Genomic DNA, 11,869 nt, shown 5'->3' with positions numbered 1-11,869 from the left:
AATCTGTACATTATTACATATTACTTGTTTGAAAGAAAAAAAACCGGCGACTGATATTGTAAAATGAAAAGCATAAAAGCGTGATCAAAGTATAAGTCCAGTTTTAATTACACCTAAACAAGCCTAATCAGGGCAAATGATGTCACTATTCTTAATTATGTCACACAATACAAAGATAATTCACGATATAATTAAAAACACTTCACTCGTCAACTGTACCTGTTGAACGCGCCGCATCTTTTTATTTCCCATACATCGCTCGCGCAGTAAAAATCGAATAAATCAAAATAACCGATCACAAAAGCTTATTCAGCGTTTTAGAATTAAAACCCGTTTTTTTTTTGTTTGTTTAATATATTATTCTTATTTTCCGCAGCATCCGCGGACATCTGAACCAAATCTTTTGTTAGTTTATGAAAAGACAAAGTTATGATAAACCGGTTCTCGTATTACGATTCATAGACCGTATTTAGGTCAGCGACGGCCAGTTTTTATTCAGTTCCCCGTTGATTCTGGTGATGTGTGCTAGTTTTAAAAAGACTCTAAATTAGGATGATCAACTTTTTTCCTTACTTAATCCAGCATCGATGTCGCTATCCACTGCGCGGAGGACAGGAGTGAATGGAGGAACATAGTCCTAGCAAAAGTGCTCCGTAAAGGTCACAACCCCTCAGCACTGAGGAATATGACGCACGGAGGAGGAATCGCTGGTAGTCTAAGTAGCTATTCCAGCTACGCTCAAGCGTTCAGACCAGCTCACTTGTTCAACATGACAGAGCATGCTAGCACTAGTCCTAGCAAGAGCAATGCTTCGCTGAATCTACCACCGGATCCGAATCGCGACCCACTGAGAAGATCCGTCGAGAAACTCAGGAGCCATCAGTTGTAGCTGAAAAAATAGTATCTTAGGACGTTAAAATCGGTAAGTAATTAGATTTTTATTATCTGATCACAGGCCGTGGAAAATTTAACATGAAACGACATTCTAATTTGAACGTACATTACCTTAAATGAGCAAACGGGCTCATGGTGGAAATATTGCTAAAGGCGCACGAGCAAGTAACATCAACTTGCCTATTTCTGCAGCGTAGCACTCATTCGTACCAGTTTCAACTGTTGGAACAGTCACCTTTACAATTGACATTTAGGCCTCAAGTTGGTATTTTATTGGTGGTAGGACCTCTTGTGAGTCGGGTCAGGTAGGTACCACCACCTTGCCTATTTCTGCCGTGAAGCAGTAATGCGTTTCGGTTTGAAGGGTATACTGAGACCTTAGAACTTATATCTCAAGGTGGGTGGCGCATTTACGTTCATTTCGCTCATTCTCGGCAAAGCGGTCGTGGCGTCATGTTTTTTTTTATTGCTTAGGTGGGTTGATGAACTCACGGCCCACCTGATTTTAGATGGTTACCGGAGCCCATAGACATCTACAACGCAAATGCCGCCACCTACCTTGAGATAATAGTTCTAAGGTCTCAGTTTTTACAGTCTATCCTTCAAGCCGCAAACGCATTACTGCTTCACGGCAGAAATAGGCATGGTGGTGGTACCTACCCGTGCGGCCTCACAAGAGGTCCTACCACCAGTAATTACGCAAATTATAATTTAGCTTGTTTGATTTTTATTACACGACGTTATTCCTTCACCGTGGAAGTCAATTGTAAACATTTATTAAGTACGTATTTCATAAGAAAAATTGGTGCACGCCTGAGGGATTCGAACATCGTTGCATCGCTAGATAGGAATGCACCGGACGTCTTAACTTTTAGGCCACGACGACTTCAAAACTTCAATTTCGTTGACAACACAATTAATGTTTGATAGTATCCATGTGCTTTCAAATAACAAACTATAAGTTCTATAATAATTCGGAAGATAGTACCTGTCATCAGGTAATATCTACCACGTCGGTCATACCCCGAAATGTTCACAAGAATGAGAATGATTGAGTACCTACCAAAAAAAATTCGCCAACATTCACGAGTACATACATTCGGATATCGATTTTATGATCCCCTTTCTACCATTATTATTTTTTTACATAACAAAGAAGAAAATATAAGGAGGAGTTTCGCAAGGGCCTGGCGCCCCTATGTTGAGTCTGTGTGCGTCGGTGAACGACTCGGATAGTGGCGGGGCGCGTGTGTGCGTGCGCTGAGACGATCGACGGACTCGAGCGAAATAAGGGGAGTGATTTGTGTGCTGATTTCTTTTTTTGATACTTGATACACTTGAGATGAATTCAGGAAAATTATATCAATTTACAAATCCTAGGACTTAAACATAATTTGCTCATTTATATTTTATGATATATTTAAGCAATGTAACACCATTTTACAGTTGTAATTGAGCAAATTTATGTGTAATGGATTTAAGGATTTTTTTCTAGACAATTAACAATGATAAACGTACATAATGTCTCAGTAATTATTATTATTCTCTTTAGTAATAGAATTTGTCTAAATTACGAGTTATTTAAACGTTAAAGTATCAATACATACGAATCCAAGTATAAGAAATGGAGGGGCCGAAGAAAACATCTCTTGGCTTTCTCCCCTCGCCGCACACATGCGTACCCAGTTTGCGTACTTAAAAAAATACTCAAAACGCACACATAGATCCATCAATAGATTCATTAGACGCATTTCTTTGATACAACGTGGCTTTTAACGGGCTCGCCGACAATTTTATGCGTGCTGTTACGATTTAAGTATTTTCCGGAAAAAAAAACTCTGATCTTAAAGTTTTCGTTCATTGTCTATGTGGAATTCCAGAATGGTAACAGTCCATCAACTTGAATAAGTGTCGTAAAAAGGACTAAGCAATTCACTGTATATCGGCAATAGCATTTTTTTTATTGCTTAGATGGGTGGACGAGCTCACAGCCCACCTGGTGTTAAGTGGTTACTGGAGCCCATTGACATTTACAACGTAAATGCGCTACCCACCTTGAGATATAAGTTCTAAGGTCTCAAGTATAGTTACAACGACTGTCCCACCATTCAAGCCGAAACGCATTACTGCTTTACGGCAGAAATAGGCAGGGTGGTGGTACCTACCCGTGCGGACTCACAAGACGTCCTACCACCAGTAAGTGGTAGGATCTCTTGTGTAGTCAGTAGCATTTTCTGATTATTATACAAGCAGACTGCGATAATCAACCATCGTTAACAGGCGATGCGGACATTGTGAGCCGGCATGGATGGATAGCATCATGCGATACTATCTATTTAAATGAATGTCAAAACAAACAAGTCAAAAGAACTTGATAATTCGACTCCAAGTGAAACTTCTCTGAGCTCCGATAATTACCATTTCCACTAAGAAATGAAACCTCTATTATTGATTATCGAATTCGTACCGAAAAGGCACTTTTTTTTATTTATTACTTAAATGGGTGGGCGAGCTCAAAGTATATGTACGTAACTCTGGCGTAATTTTTGTTAATTCAAAACATTTCTAAGCTTAGAACGGATGTACCCACTCAAAATAAATTCAATCTTAAATCATTATTAACATTATTTAGTTCACATATCGATCGAATTCTCTCACCTAGAAGAGTCAGCCTACAACCTAGGCTGACTCTGTTTCGATGACATCAAGTGTCTAGTTTTTAGTGCATATTTTATGAGCAGCAAAATTAAAATTGCATAGAAATAATTACGTCTTCACTGGGTGATTTTTTCGACCGCATTCGCAGTTAGGGCTTCGGATAAACTTCCCCCCAGCGTTTGATGTCGCGACGTCTTGCAAGATGAATGTGCAGGGGTGAATTTTATATTTCGTAGGACGCCTGAAGATTGTAGGGGATGCTTACCCGACTAAGTCACTATCAATGTTAGTTTATGGTTATATTGTGGTACTTAGTATAGTATTGTCGCGTGTTCGCAAATCAGTGATCCGTCCCTAACGTGATTTTTATGGTTGTTCATTAAAATTCAAGCTCAAGATTCAGCTAATATTAAGTGGTTCACAAAGCCCATGAACAGCAACACAACGTGAATGCTATAACCTTTTTTACTATCCTACCTAAGCTGATAGCCTTGAGAGGCTATTTCAGCGTAACCTTAACTAGTAGGTGGGCTAGGCTCACGGGGCTCAAACCGGAGTGATGCTAACACTGACCCTAGCAAGAGCAGTGCTTCGCAGAATCTACCACACGATCGGAAATGCGACCCACTGAGAAGATCCGGCGAGAAACTCAGTGGGCTGTGTCTATGGGTTAATTCGCTCGTGGAGCCCTTCGTCGCAAGCGACGGGTTCGACGAGGACGGAAACCGGTGCTTGTGGTACCTAAAAGCACCGTTAATGGATCGTGAGGATCCGTAATGTCGTATTTTGGGCGACGTCGACTGTTTACCATTCGGTCTACAGGATCGGGTTGCTATAGCCCACTTTCATACTTTAATATGCAGTAACTCCAACCATCCTTCTACAATTTTTTTACAACTTCGTGGGTGGTATTTTTATGTCTAGCTTATGTTTATCACGTTTAAAAACAAGATAAGCTACCATAGCCATATATATATATTTTTATTGCTTAGATGGAAGGACGAGCTCACAACCCACCTAGTGTTAAATGGTTACTGTAGCCCATAGTCATTTACGACGTAAATGCGCCACCCACCTTGAGATATCAGTTCTAAGGTCTCAAGTATAGTTACAACGGCTGCCCCACCCGCCAAACCGAGACGCATTACTGCTTCACGGCAGAAATAGGCAGGGTGGTGGTACCTACCCGCGCGGACTCACATGAGAGGCGCGGATATTAATTAGCTCCTAAGTTATTAAGCAGAAAACTCTGGTGGCCGTGGCCGAAACCGGCTTGGAACCATGAAAAATGAATGAATTAACTCCAATGAACATTCGAAAGGACGTAAGCAATCTCCATTAAGAATAAACAAACTTCACATTTACATCAATAGATTGCCGATTAGATACTGATATTAAAATTAGTGAGCAACCACAAACTGCGGTGGGTAGGGATCATGCCAAAACTATGTAATAATTGCTTTAATACGTAAATCATAGAGCGGGTGATTGAATCTAAATAGAGATGATTCAATACATTTATTGTCTGATGCCCTTACTATTAGTAATACTACTTACTATTAATACTCTTAATATTATTTTATTTTAGGTTTATGAAATGCGTTACCATACGTAAATTAAATGCCGCCTCCTACTTTGAAACATGGAGTGGAAGATTTAGTATTATTAACAGCTGTCCAACCCTTCAAAGCGGAACACATAACTAGTTCGCAGCAAAAATAGGCTAGCGATACCAAAACGTACCTAGCGTCTAGGACGTCTTATGAGTCCGCACGGGTAGATACCACCACCCTGCCTATTTCTGCTGTGAAGCACTAACGCGTTTCGGTTTGAAGGATGGGGCAGCCGTTATGCTGTAATAAAACGGAGACCTTAGAAATCATGATTCAAGGTGGGTGGCAGCATTTATGTTGTAGATGTCTATGGGCTCCGGTAACCACTTAGCATGTAAGAAAAAATAAAAAAGAATAAAAAAAAACTATTCGTGTTAATTTGAATTTGCTGTTATTAAAAAAGCCTTCCTGAAGAGTACCAAGCTTATAATTATCATTTTTTTTATGGAAGTTTATAATTTCGTATCATTCAATCTCTCAATTCGAAGATTACATATATCATCAAAGATTCAACGCATTTCTTAGACCATAACAAACCCGCAATTAATATCGATAATAACTACGTATTTGCGAATAACAAAATGACTGAACGGATTGAAAACATCGAATTCCCTATAAATAATTATGGGTTATTGAATAGATACGCGGTGTGGTCATGCGTGTAATGAATCCTTCTGGTGCAGGCCGTTGTTGAAGGAGGCACCGCCGCCCGCCGAGAGTGACGACTTGGCCGCTACGCCGATCGACCTCTGTCCTAAGTCATTAGAGAAAGCTTTGACATCAATATCTTACTATAGTTTGACAGAAATTTTTATTTCTATTTTTTATGATTGAAGTATTACTGGTGGTAAAAATTATAATGAAAATAATAGACGCATTTAGAAGTCACCGTGGCCTAAAAGATAGAAAGCTTGGTGCATTAGTATCGAGTGATGCAACGATGTTCGAATCCCGCAGGCAACTACCATTTTTATAATAAAATACCTACTAGCAAATGTTTACGAACGACATCCACGTTTTTTTTATGATTAAGGTATTACTGGTGGTCCGGGGGCCTTTCCAGTTTCACCAGGACAGGTGGGCGAGCAAAGGCTCAGCTAGAAAGGGTGGGACTTGGTAACAGCTGCCCGAGCGCCTCCGAAGGAGACCTAACAACTCAAAAGTAGCTGCTTCGCGAATGAATCTACTACCGGATCGGAATCGCGACCCGCTGAGAAGATCCAGCGAGAAACTCAGCGGGCTGATGCATGGGTCAGATTGCACGTCGACCTCTTTGTCGAGTTCGACGAGTACGGTCCAACAACCAGGGTTCCTCAGCCTGCTCCTAGTGCTAGAGCTGAAGGTATCTAATACAAGAGTTATTGGATCTGATGGATCAGTAAGGACGAGTAAAATCAATTATTAATAGACACATATACGTCGGAGACGGTAATTAGTTTGGTAACTAAACGAAACGCAGCACGATTCCCTAGAGATGGCAGCACGATTGCGGTATCGTGGGGACTCGACTAACATCATGCTATGACAGAGTCTAGCCGATGGAGGTGCGTAGACACCATCTCACTTACCACCCAGCCTTCTTGAAGAGCGGTGCTTCCGTCCTAACAACTGTCATTCGTTTTGGTTTGCTATCGCCACGAGAAGGTTTCTAAATGGTTCTAAGATAACAAACGTGATTGGTGTACTCAATATTTCTCTTAGCTCGATCACCCTATTTGACCCTACGATTTCTGACGATGCTGTTAATAATTGTGGCTTCTCCGACATATATATTTCGTATCACCTGTGCTCTTCTCAAATCAAATAAAAGAACAATTGTTAAATTTGGTGATGCATGATAATTGTTTGCATTAAAAATTTAAATTGTAGTTCAAATTTTTTAGGGTTACCTTTTTAAGGATTCAGAAAAACAGATATTTAATTTCTAATCTAAATGAATACAATAAATTACAATTTCATCTCAGAAGAATAATAATCTCATCTCAGTATGATTGGTTTTAAATCGATCGATAAATATCAAAGTACAAATCACGTTAGCCAAGTGATATTTGAAGTCGCACCCTATTAAGAAGATTATCTTCGAACCATCTTATTTTAAAATCTCATAGAAAAAATATATGAAATAGTACATCTATTAATGCAACATTGAACCCGAAGATTTGAGAGAGGGCCTTCGAAACGCCATCTCTTATCTATATATTATATAAAAATGAATTGCTGTTCGTTAGTCTCGCTAAAACTCGACAACGGCTGGACGGATTTGGCTAATTTTGGTCTTGAATTATTTGTGAATGTCCAGAGAAGGTTTAAAAGGTAGATAAATATAAGAATGCTTGGAATTAAATAAAAATAACAATTTTGTTTTTCCTTTGATGTGTCCCCCGTCGGTCTTTTATTTATCGATTGAGGCACTACGAAGTCTGCCGGGTCAGCTAGTCGCTTATAAATCGTTCCATAGGTAAATTCATATCTAGCTCACCTACTTGGCGACTGATAAGTGGACGACAGTTCGCGTGGGCTCGATAAACGTGACGTACCCTTGTTTGTTTACATTGTATAAACGAAGGATCTATGTCAGCTGTCATCACAAACTTAAAGTATTTTGATTATTATTTAAATTGATAATTCTGTTAAATGCCTACTTTGATATATCATCTCACAAAAAAACAAAATATGTAGTATCTTTACTTTTCTTATATAAACCCACATTTATTCCGAAAAATTTAAAATTTCTCTCTTGACTTGTAATATTCTATCTGAACCATAAGAAGTAAGTAAGCAAGCACACATCTCAGGAAAATGTCAAAATAGCGTTGTATTGCTTTATTTTACCTAAGTATCCGAACGGCAATTTTAGTTGGTACGTGTTTATTTTTAACATAAAAAAACTCTAATAACTTATTTATTATAATATTATACCTTAAAATGAGACTGATCTTCGAGTTCCGCGTTGTTCGACCATATCGAATAACAAAATTTATCAATGTTTTTTTTTCAAGTAACTTTCTAATTACACACCTTTAATTTATGCTTTTTCCCCTACCTATTCGCTGGCTGCCTAAGAGGCTATTTCAGCTTCTCCTTGACGTTTAGGTGAGCTCACGGAGCTCAAACCAGACGAAGTTGCTAACACGAACCCTAGCAAGAGCCGTGCTTCGCAGAATCTACCACCGGATCGGAAACGCGACCCACTGAGAAGATCCGGCGAGGAAGTCAGTGGGCTGTGTCTATGGGTTAATTTACTCGTCGAGCCCTTCGTCGCAAGCGACGGGTTCGACGAGGACGGTGACCGGTGCTTGAGGTACCTAAAAGCACCGTTAATGGATCGGGAGGAACCGTAATGACGTGTTTAGGGCGACGTCGACTGTTGTCCATTCGGTCCACAGGATCTGGGTATGTCAGATATTTTACTGGTGGTAGGACCTCTTTTGAGTCCGCGCGGGTGGGTACCACCACCTTGCCTATTTCTCCCGTGAAGCAGTAATGCGTTTTGGTTTGAAAGGTGGGGTAGCCGTTGTAACTATACCTGAGACCTTAAAACTTATGTCTCAAGGTGGGTGGCGCATTTACATTGTAAATGTCTATGGGCTCCAGTAACCACTTAACACCAGGTGGGCTGTGAGCTCGTCCACCCATCTAAGCAATAAAAAAAAAGATAAGTGTAAATATTACGTAAATAAATACAGTAAGTCAGGGCGAGATGGGCGGGCGGTCGGCGGCCGGAGGGCGGCGACACAGGAAACGCTCACTTCGCATCTGATTGCTATCCTGTCGAACTTATATCGTTTGACTTAGGAAATTCATTTACGTCAGAGTAATCATAGTTAAGGAAAAGCGCATTCCAAAGAAAATTATTTTAAATATACTTGTGCCATTTTTAACACGCCAATGAAAAAAAAGAAGAAACAAAAATTCATAGTACCTACAAACGAATTGCGTTTTTATGTGTATGACATTGCGACATGTATACGCTACAGAATTTTATCGCCTATCATCAATGGATATATACATTCAAAATATTTGGACTTATCAAATTAACAAAATAATTTAAAGTCATCTTCGCCTAAGAGCCTGTTCCAATATCGTGTCGTATGATGCGGCTATCTATACCCAATTTCAAATGCAGAACAAATTATTTTAAATATGTTTTTATTTAAAATGCACGAATATCGCATATGTTCATAGATAAACAAATAGCGTCGTGTAATTAACGAAATTACCAAAAAAATTACAAACTTTTGCAATAAGACGACAGCACAGATCACCATAAGGATGGACGAGAATATACCAAATTTGGATTTTTTTTAATGTTCATTTTAAACTTAGAATTATTTTAAGAATCGATTCGAAAATAAGGCCGGCCTGTAAAAAAACACCCAGATGTTCCATATTAGTAGTCCAGTTTGTTGCCTAAACGCTAGTTATCCTAGAGAAGCTGTTATATAAAAAAAACCGGACTGCAACACTATTTGTGCCGCGAAGTAGCCCGTCCTTCCGGTTCGTGCTTAAATAATTAATGAAGAGAGAAAGAGAGAGAGAACACACTAACACACCAAAACACAATTAACATTAAAAAACACACAACAAGCAGATACATTTGTACAATAGGCGGTCTTATCGCTAAAATACACAATGCTTACGATCCGATATATCCGATCTTTATAATGTGAGCCAAAATTAGTGTAACCCATTTCCCATCCCATCTCTGAAGTCTTCCAATAATCACAACGATGTCGTCAAGGGGTATTTCGGAAACTTTAATTAATTGGAACACGGACAGATTTTACTTACCCTCTCAGACACAGAAAGTACCATAGATAACAAAACTAAACAGAAGGCTTTTGAATAGATATAATAATTGAGTTTATTTTTTACAAAATCGTCTCAAGACAATGATTTTCTTCACACAATACATAATGGCAAAATCTTTACATTTGTATTTTTCAATATACAATCATAGCGGCCTACGGTATAAGTAACTAAAACCAAAGAAGTTATTGTATCCATCAAATATATATCCGTTAACATCCATAAAAAAATTAAAAATAAAAGAAGACTTCAATTACATTTAATCTTCTATACCATTCTTCAGTGGTTATACCTAAATAGGTAGGCGCTAGGTATAGGATAGTATACATGATCCTCTGAGATAAATTAAAACATAGACCCGATAGACCCGAACTAAACTGTTATTTCGAACATTGTAATAAGAAAGGAAGATGCGTAATTTTTATCATGATATATATTTTTAAAAAGAGATATTCAGGATCTGATTGATATTTTAAAGCATACTACATTAATAAACGAACATTAGGTGTTTTTGGCGGGAACGCGAATATTGTGTAAATACAGTTTTTTTATTAATTGCCTACATATTGCTAATAGCCTCGAGGAGTTATGCTATCTTTTTTTTTATTGCTACGATGGGTGGTCGAGGTCACAGCGCACCTGGTGGTAAGTGGTTACTGGAGCCCATAGACATCTACAACTTAAATGCGCCACCCACCTAGAGATATAAGTTCTAAGGTCTCAAGTATAGTTACAACGGCTGCCCCACCCTTCAAACTGAAACCCATTAGGTACTGCTTCACAGCAGAAATAGGCAGTACGTACCCGTGCGGACTCACAAGAGTTCCTGCCACCAGTAATTACGCAACTTATAATTTTGCGGGTTTGGATTTTTATTACACAATGTTATTCCTTCACCGCGGAAGTCAATCGTGAACATTTGCTAAGTACATATTTCATTAGAAAAATTGGTACCCGCCTGGGATTCAAGCACCCGGTGCGTCGTTCAATACGAATGCACCGGACGTCTTATTCTTTAGGCCACGACGACATCAAAGCGAATCATCCTGGGAGAAAATGGGGGAAAATACATGCCAAATACGTATTTCCTTAGAAAAAATTTGTGTCTACACGAAGATTTGAACATACGCACTGTTGGATGATTTAGATTACACCAATATTGTCCGGTAAGCCACGGTGAGGTCATATACAAAAACATTTTAGGAAATAAAACATTTTTTTTTTGTGTATAATATTGTATTCACTAATAATTCAGTTTCATTAATTATTATACGAACATCACACAATAATGTTATGGCTTAAATGGCGTACCACGTGACCGTTCCTTTATTAATCCATAAATTATAGATATTATAAACATTTAATTGTCACCCGCCAACTACATGCCTTACAATCTACAAGTACATCACTGACGCTCTTATCACAATTTACTAAGGCTCATAATTGTACAAAATGAAATTCAAAACATTGTATTTAGAAAAGCTTTCGTAACATCGAACTTTTTTTTTTCATACCGGCATTTATAGAGTTGTCAATGTTGTTTTCGTTATGCGACCAAGGTTATCTATCTAATATATAAAATTCTCGTGTCACAGTTTTCGTTGCCATACTCCTCCGAAACGGCTTGACCGATTTTGATGAAATTTTTTGTGCTTATCCAGTATCTATGAGAATCGGCCAAGATCTGTTTTTCATCCCCCTAAATGTTAGGGGTAGTCCACCCCTAAATTTTTATATTTATATTTTAGACAAAAATTTTAATTTCTATTTTTTTATGATACAGCGTACAAAAATACATACAACCCTAAATTTTCACCCCTCTACGATCAACCCTTATTTTTTATTTGCTAATTAAAAACTTTAAATTTTTTTGCGAGAATTTTGTTTTTATTTTG

General features: G+C 38.5%; 1 long non-coding RNA gene across 1 annotated transcript in view; it reads left to right on the top strand.

Moving 5' to 3' along the window:
- The first annotated feature begins 496 nt into the window (after nucleotides 1-496).
- The window catches only part of LOC119630565 (uncharacterized), an 18,843-nt gene continuing 7,470 nt past the window's right edge, over nucleotides 497-11,869 (top strand). Inside the window, exon 1 of the long non-coding RNA XR_005246316.2 lies at nucleotides 497-922. This is a non-coding gene — a long non-coding RNA (uncharacterized LOC119630565). The remainder of the gene's footprint in view (nucleotides 923-11,869) is intronic.

This window comes from Bombyx mori, chromosome 25 (genome assembly GCF_030269925.1).
Source record: "Bombyx mori chromosome 25, ASM3026992v2".
In the NCBI taxonomy this organism is placed as follows: Eukaryota; Metazoa; Arthropoda; class Insecta; order Lepidoptera; family Bombycidae; genus Bombyx; species Bombyx mori.
The sequence above is the reverse complement of the archived record's forward strand: the minus strand, read 5'-3'. Positions and strand labels throughout refer to the sequence as shown.